Source organism: Chrysochloris asiatica, unplaced genomic scaffold (genome assembly GCF_000296735.1).
Source record: "Chrysochloris asiatica unplaced genomic scaffold, ChrAsi1.0 scaffold00019, whole genome shotgun sequence".
Taxonomy (NCBI): domain Eukaryota; kingdom Metazoa; phylum Chordata; class Mammalia; order Afrosoricida; family Chrysochloridae; genus Chrysochloris; species Chrysochloris asiatica.
The window spans coordinates 18,610,429-18,618,797 of record NW_006408537.1 but is presented as its reverse complement, the minus strand read 5'-3'; positions in this window follow the sequence as shown (position 1 = coordinate 18,618,797).

Genomic DNA, 8,369 nt, shown 5'->3' with positions numbered 1-8,369 from the left:
TGAATAAGGAAGACCATAGAAGAATTGATGCCTTTGAGTTATGGTGTTGGAGGAGAATATTGAAAGTTCCATGGACTGCCAAAAGAACTAATAGATCTCTTTTGGAAGAGGTGCATCCAGAGTGCTTCTTGGAGGCCAAAGTGGTCTGACTTTGCCTCTCATACTTTGGACATAGTGTCAGGAAGGATCAGTCACTGGAGAAGGATATCATTTTTGGTAAGGTTGAGGGTCAGGGAAAAAGAGGAAGACCCCAAACGAGATGGATTGGCCAAGTGGCAGCATCAATGGACTCAAGTATGGCAACAGTAGTGAGACCGGCCCAGAATCGGACAATGTTTCATTCTGCTATGCGTCAGGTCACTGTGAGTTGGTACCGACTCGATGATACCTAACAACAACAATATATCCATAATATGAGACAAAGTCTTACCGTCCTAACTTTTAAGGAACATGGTAACTGTAGTTCTTCCAACACAGATTTGTTTGTTTTTGGCAGTCCATGGTACTTTTACTATTCTTTGACAACACCATAACAAAAGTACCCAATTCTCCTACTATCTTCTTTTATAATTGTCCAGTTTTAACACACTTAAGAGGCTATTGAAAATACCATGGCTTAAGTCAGGCACACATTAACCATGAAAGTGACATTTTTGTTCATAAAACTTTGAAGTTATGTTTTGCAGAAAATTTGTCTAATGTGATCAGTTGTTTGATTTCTTGATTGCTACTTCCTCAAAAATTGATTGTAGATGCAAGTAAATTGATGCCTTTGACAACTTCAATCTTTTCTCCATTTACCTTGATAATGTTACTTATGAAACCAGCTCTGCGGATTTTTGTTTTCTTTGCATTGAGGTTCAATTCATTCTGAAGGCTATATCACTTGACCTTCATCAATAAGTATTGCAAGTCCTCTTTGCTTTCAGCAAGCAAAGTTGTGTCATATGCATACTGCAGGTCGCTAATGAATCATTCTCCAATTGGGATGGATGTCATGCTCTTCTTCATATAATCCAGTTTCTCAGATTATCTGCTCAGTACACAGCTTGAATGAATATGGTAAAAGGAAATGACCCTAACACACATTATTGCTGATTTTACATCATTCATTAACCACTTGTTTTGTTCTAATGATTGCCTCATGGTCTATGTACAGGTTTCATTTTATATTACTTCCTGTCCCCCTCCAATAATATATAGGAGTTCCTTGCCAAAATTTGGAAATATCAGATTTTTTTTTTTTTTTAGCTTTGGGAATTCTGATTGTTGTGTACTGGTATCCCATTGTGATATTAATAATAATATTTATATAAAATTACATATGCTCATTATTTATTCACAAGCTTTTTTTGTGTGAAGTTTGTTCAAGTCTTTAATTTGCTTCTCTAATCATTTCTTATTGTAGCCTAAACATGAACCTTTTATTATATATTATGTATTTGTGTAGGTATGATATGTTAGATAATTTTAAAATAATAATGAAAATAATATAGAAAATAAAAGTTACATGTATATATAGCAGGTGCTTTCTTCTTGGTTTATGTTATTTTGACTTATAGAAATGTATTTATTTTAGAAAATAATTTTGAATAGAACTGTTTCCTTAGACCACCAATATAACTGAATAAATTTGCTAGTCAATAAATAAATATTCCAAATAATACATAATTTTAACTGGCTTATACTGTCAAAAAGGTAAACTTTTTATTATTAATTATATTATCAACATAGCTGTGGCATCATTGATATGTTAATATACTAAAAAAAAGAAAGTTGTTGTTAAGTGCCATTGAATCGTTTCCAACCCATAGCGACCCTGCGTAGGGTGTCCAAAGAGCAGCTGGTGAGCTTGAACCGCCGACCTTGCAGTTCAAACGGCTTTGCAGTCTGGCGCATTAATGCACAGTGCCATACCAGGACTCAAAATGTAGGTATATTTTACATATTTTAACAATAATTTTATCAGAAGTTGACAAAAATAACATTTTCTTCACAAAAATGTTATTTTAAATATAGCAAGTAGACAAGTCATGTATTGCTTTAAAAGTTTAGGAACAAAGGCCTTAGGTTATATAACTGGAGTCCTGATTTGGAGCTGTAGGATCAGCACTGACTGTTAACCTCAAGGTCAGTGATTCAAACCTACCAACCGCTCCTTCAAAACACTGTACAGGGTGGCTATGAATAGAAACTAACTAGACAGCACTTAACAACAACAACAACATTATATAACTGTATCTCATGAAATTCCAGTCATCTATGTGTCACAGAGAGGAAGTAAACCTAGTTGTAATGGAGTTGATTGTGACTCATAATGTCTATATAGGACAGACTAGAACTGATCCTTATGGTTTCTGAGACTGTCAATCAGTATGGGAGTAAATAGCCTCAACTTTCTCCTGAGTAGCAGCTGGTGGGTTTGATCTGATGACTTGCAGTTAAACAACTTATTCTTATTCTACAGTGCCACCATTGTTCCGTAGGGAAGAAATAATGTTCATTAAATTAGTTATATTTTTGCCTCTAAAATTGTATCACATTGACTTCATTGTGATGAGGCTCACTATAACTTATTTCTTACTGAATCTTAACTTTTATTCCTCTGGCAATTTATGATATTAAAATAGATATCTGAGGCTAGCAAGGCAAGGGAAGAATATGCAAAGTGAAGCAAGAATGTGACAAGATTATTAAGAATAGAGAAACTGAAAATATATCACTAAGACTCTATCCTTTGTAATCCAATGGGAAAATAACGAGTCTGAGGAATCTGCAGTTTCTTCTCAACACTGCATTGGAACTTTGTCTATATGTGGACATTTTTACATGTGGAATCATTTTTACAAGTTTCAAGGAAATGTTTTAATCAAATGGTACAATTTTACTTGCAATAAAAAATAAGAAGCAAAATAGGATTATTCCTGACAGGCTCTGTCTATGCAGAATTATTTTAGGCTTTTGTACCATTGTAGCATTGTAGGATAAGCACTGGACTTCTAAATCCAAGTTTACCAGTTCAAACCTACTAACCCATCTTCAGAAATCCTATACAGTTACTATGAATAGGAATAGACTCAATGACACTTAATGACAGCAACATCATCACAACAAAATGGTGTTTCTGGAAAATGATTAGAGAGCTTCTCTTTTGAAAATGTACTGTGTGTGAATGAGGAAAAATAAGTGAAGGTGAATTATCTAGATACATGTTTCGTAATTTAGAGGTATCTGGAGAAATATCAGGAAAAAAGAAACTTCCATAAATCTCCTATGATGATGAAGAGGAAAAAACCCTAGAAACTGTCATAATTATCTCCAGAAATTACATAAGATTTAGGTTATCCTAATGTGGAGGGAACTATGTGATTATCAATGTGCAGATTTTGTAAAGTAATTTTTTAAAGCAGATGGTCACTCAACATCAAACTGTTACTTATCGGCATGCTGTATCACTCAAATTGGAATTTCAGTTTGCTATGTATGTGTTGTTGCAACATGAGAAACAAGATAAATAGATTTTATCAATTTTTTTTTTCTGCTTAATTTCTTATAAGAAGACTTGGTAGAGCAGAGGCTAAGCATTCCGCTGCTAATCAAAAGGTAGAGATTCATATCCACCAGCTGTTTTATGGAAAAAGTTGTAGCCGTCTGCTGTGAAGATTTACTGCTTTCTAAATCTTATGTGGCAGCTCTGCTCCATCCTACAGGATCACTTTGAGTCATAATCTAGTAGATTGAAATGGTTTTTGTTTGATGAGGGTGGGATTTTGGGACTATTATCTTCCATAAAGTTCTTCCTTCTCAAATTATACTACAAACAGAGCATGTCTCACTCTCTCATTCTTGCTCCCTCTTTCTCCTCATTTTCTCTCCTGTCTCAGCCCTGTTTCTATCTCTACCATTCATAGGTGCTTGCAAAAATTAAGGGAGAGCTATATTTCATCGTTTTTGAGAAATCAGTATATACTTTCATAGACTTCTCCCTCAATCCCTAAAAAATACATACTATTATTTGCTTTGAGAGACTCTGAATAGCTCTACTTATTTTCTGCCTTAATAAATACACTTCTGTGGATTCCTGGTGAGGCACTGTAGGATCAACACTAGACTGTGAACTACAAGGTCAGAGGTTCAAAGCCACTAGCTGTTCCTCAGAAATCCTATATAGAGTCACTATGGGTAGGAATTGTCTCAAAGGCACTTATAACAACAGCAACTTGTCTTGAAGTAAAAATCAAGATTGTGCGCTTAAAAGAAACATTCATCAAAATCATTACTAATTGCATTATCATGTAATATAAAGTCTTATGTGCTTTTGATGTCATTTTTATGTTATATTTGAGGTATCTATGTGCTTGCCATATTATATTTTTTAAGATCCTTGCTCATTAGAACTTAATTTTTGAATCCTTCATACTCAACACAGTATCATTTACAAAATGGATGATCCGTGAATGCCTGCTAAATTAAATTAAATGTATTCAATTTATAAATGTGGTCATTCTTTTCCTACAGGGCACAAATGCATCTCAAGCTTTATGATAGATACCCTGGACTAGTTAACAACCCATTATACCTGGCAGGTGATAATGTTGAAATTTCAGACCAGATTTGTCCTTTCTCAAGCAGATACTCTTTTGTCTCTTATTTACAGTGTTGATTCACTAAAGGCCCATATATACAATTTAAAATAAGCTTGGCAGCATATCTGGTAAACATTTTGGGAAATATGTTTGAAAGAACTGGAAATCACAATTACTTATATTATCTTATGCAAAGGTCATGCAGCCTCTTTCTACCTGGATAGTGTTGAGAAGTGTAGTATATTGGGAAATAGAAGGAAGGTTCATTTCTTTCAAAGGAATCAAAATTTAATAATCTTTTGTATGTCAAAGGCCAACCAAGATTTAAAAGTTCAACAATGTAATTAATATACCAGTATAATGCAAATAATTTTATTATTTTTTTGAAACTTACAGCTTTTCATTTTTAGTTGCTGTGTTGTTACTAGGTGCTGATGAGTGGATTTCAACTCATAGCAACTCTGTGCACAACAGAAGGAAACACCACCCATCAATGTCTTCCCTCATGGTTGCAATTGTTACACTTGAACCCATTGTTTTTGCCATTGTGTCAATCCATCTGCTTTGGAGTCTTCCACTTTTCACCGGACCCTCTGTTTTAGTCCAGGGACTAATTCCTCCTGGTAATATGGACAAAGCATGAAAGCCAGTTTCTCTAGCCTCATTTTTCAGGAACATTCTGCTTCACTTCTACCAAGACAGATTTGTGTACTCTCCTGGAAGTTAATGATAATTTTAATGTTCTTCTCCAACACTATAACTCAAATTCAATCTTCATCTATGATCTTTCTTAGTCACCGTCCAACTTTCACAAGCATATGAGGTGACTGAAAATATGGGTCAGGCACACCTTAGTCCTGAAACTGATATTGTTACTCTTGAACACTTTAAAGAGGTATTTTGCAGCAGATTTGCCTAATATAATATGTCCTTTGATGTTTTTCACTGCTCTTTCCATTAGCTCTGATTGTGAATTCAAGCAAAACTAAGTATTGATAACTTTAATCCTTTCTCAGTTTATCATGATATTATTTATTGGTTCAGCTGTGAGGATTACTTTTTCTTTAAATAGAGGTGCAATCCATACTGAAAGCTCTAGATTGTCTTTTCATCTTTATCAGTCAGTAAATCAGTGTCTTAAGTACTCTTTGTTTCCAGCAAGCAAGGTTGTATCATTAGCATATCTCAGATTGTTAATTAATCATCCAATCCTGTTGCCACATTCTGCGTCATACAATCCATTTCTCAGGTTACTGACAATTTACAGCAGAAATAATTTAAAAAGCAAAATAAAAAATGAAAAACAAAGCAACAACAAAACCAATATATCGACCATAGTTTACTTTTCTATTTTTGCTCAAGATCAATATATTGTTAGAAATAATGACACAATTTGTTGATGTTCCAGAATTACTAAGTCTATAAGTGCAAAAACAGTCTTTCTTGTGATACAAATATAAATTAATATAAACATTTGGTAATATATGTCTCTTTGATTAATGAGATGCTATATGTCCTGCTTATTTAAGGTATTCATGAAATATTCAAATACAAATTCTGACACAATAGCCTCCCAAACAGTAGTTCTATGACTAAGGAATCTCATAGGTCTAGCAAAAACCAAAAACCTGAAATTTCCCTGAATAACAGAAGGTAGAATTTTCTACTCTCCAGAATGTTCTTCATTTGTCCAAGGAAGTGATTGTATTAAAATAATTATGATACAATTAATAGAGTATTTTCCTATCCACCACATTTGACAAATCTAAAAAGTATTATTGATCCCATAATTAAAAAGATTATTAAATGACGTATATACAGGTGTACCCTCAGGAAAATGCACTAGACCGTAAGATCTGTTTGAACTGCAAGGCTGGCTGTTCAAACCAACCAATTGCTCCTCGGGAACCCTATACAGGGGTGCTATGAGTGGGAACTGACTCAACGGCACCTAACATCACCAACATACATAGAATATTTGAGAAATGGATATAAGTACACAAATAGATTTTTTCTTTCTAATGCGTCAGGCTGCAAAGTCAGTTGAACCGCAAAGTCAGTGGATCAAGCTCACCAGCTGCTGCTTGGAAACCCTATACAGGGTCGCTATGAGTTGGAATCGACTCAAAGGCACTTAACAATAGCAACAACATCATTTATAGAGGTATTCAATTTACAGAAAAATTGTGCATAAAGTATAGATAATTCAAATATACAGCCACTACGAATGCACAATGTTTCTACTATTACTAATACTTGGCATTTTCTCTGGTACATTTATTACACCGGATGAACCAATTGTTGCTGTTAGTAGCTGACAATGAATTAACTTCTGACTCAGTTCAACGCCATGCACAAGAATGAACCAATACTGATACATTATATTTTAAGAGTATATTTGACATTGTTGTTTTTTTGCTGTTGTTAGATGCCATTGAGTCAGTACCAACCCACAGCTACCTATGCACAGCAGAATGAAACACTGCCTGATCCTGGGCCAACCTCACTACTATTGCCACGCTTGAGTCCATCGATGCTGCCACTTGGCCTATCCATCTCTTTGGGGGTCTTCCTCTTTTTCTTTGCCCCTCCACCTTACCAAACATGATATCCTTCTCCAGTGACTGGTCCCTCCTGACAATATGTCCAAAGTATGGGAGATGAATTTGAGCCATCTTGGCCTCCAAGGAGCACTCTGGCTGCAGTTCTTCCAAAACGGATCTATTGGTTCTTTTGGCAGCCCGTGACACTTTCAATATTCTCCTCCAACACCATAACCCAAAAGTATCAACTTTTCTATGATCTTCATTATTCACTGCCCAGCTTTCGCATTCATATGAGGTTATTGAAAATACCATGGCTTGGGTCAGGTGCACCTTAGTCTTCAAGTTGTCATCATTGCTCTTCAACACTTTAAAAAGGTCTTGTGCAGCAGATTTGCCTAATGCAATATGTCATTTGATTTCTTGACTGCTGCTTCCATGAGAGTTGATAGTTGATCCAAGAAGAATGAAGTCCTTGACAACTTCAATCTTTTTTCCGTTGATAAGAATATTGTTGATTAGTGTTGAGAATTTTTGTTTTCTTTACATTGAGATATAATCCATACTAAAGGCTGTGCTCCTTGGTCTTTATCAGTAAATGTTTTAAGTCCTCTTACTTTCAGCAAGCAAGGTTGTATCATCTGCATATCACAACCCTGATGCCACTTTTTTTTCATAGAACCCAGCTTCTCGTATTATTTGCTCAGTATACAGGTAGAATAAGTATGGTGAAAGAATACAACCTTGTCACACACCTTTCTTAATTTTAAGCCATTCAGTGTTCCCATGTTCTGTTCAAACAACTGCCTCTTTGTCCAGGTACAGATTCCTCATGAGCACAATATAGTGTTCTGGAATAGTCATACTTTGCAATGTTGTCCATAGCTTGTCATGATCCACACAATTGAATACCTTTGCATAGTCAATAAAGCACAGATAAACATCTTTCTGATATTCTCTGCTTTCAGCCAAGATTCATTGGACATCAGCAATGATATCTCTTGTTCCACGGAGTCCTCTGAATCCGGCTTGAACCTCTGGAAGTTCTCTGTCAATGTATGCTTGCAGTCTTTTCTGTATTACCTTTAGTAAAATTTTACTTGCATGATATATCAAAGAGCTTATCCGATGATTTCCGCATTCTTTTGGGTCACCTCTCTTTGAAATGGGCACAAATATGGATCTCTTTCAGTCAGTTGGCAAGATAGCTGTCTTCCAAATTTCTTGGCAGAGATGAATG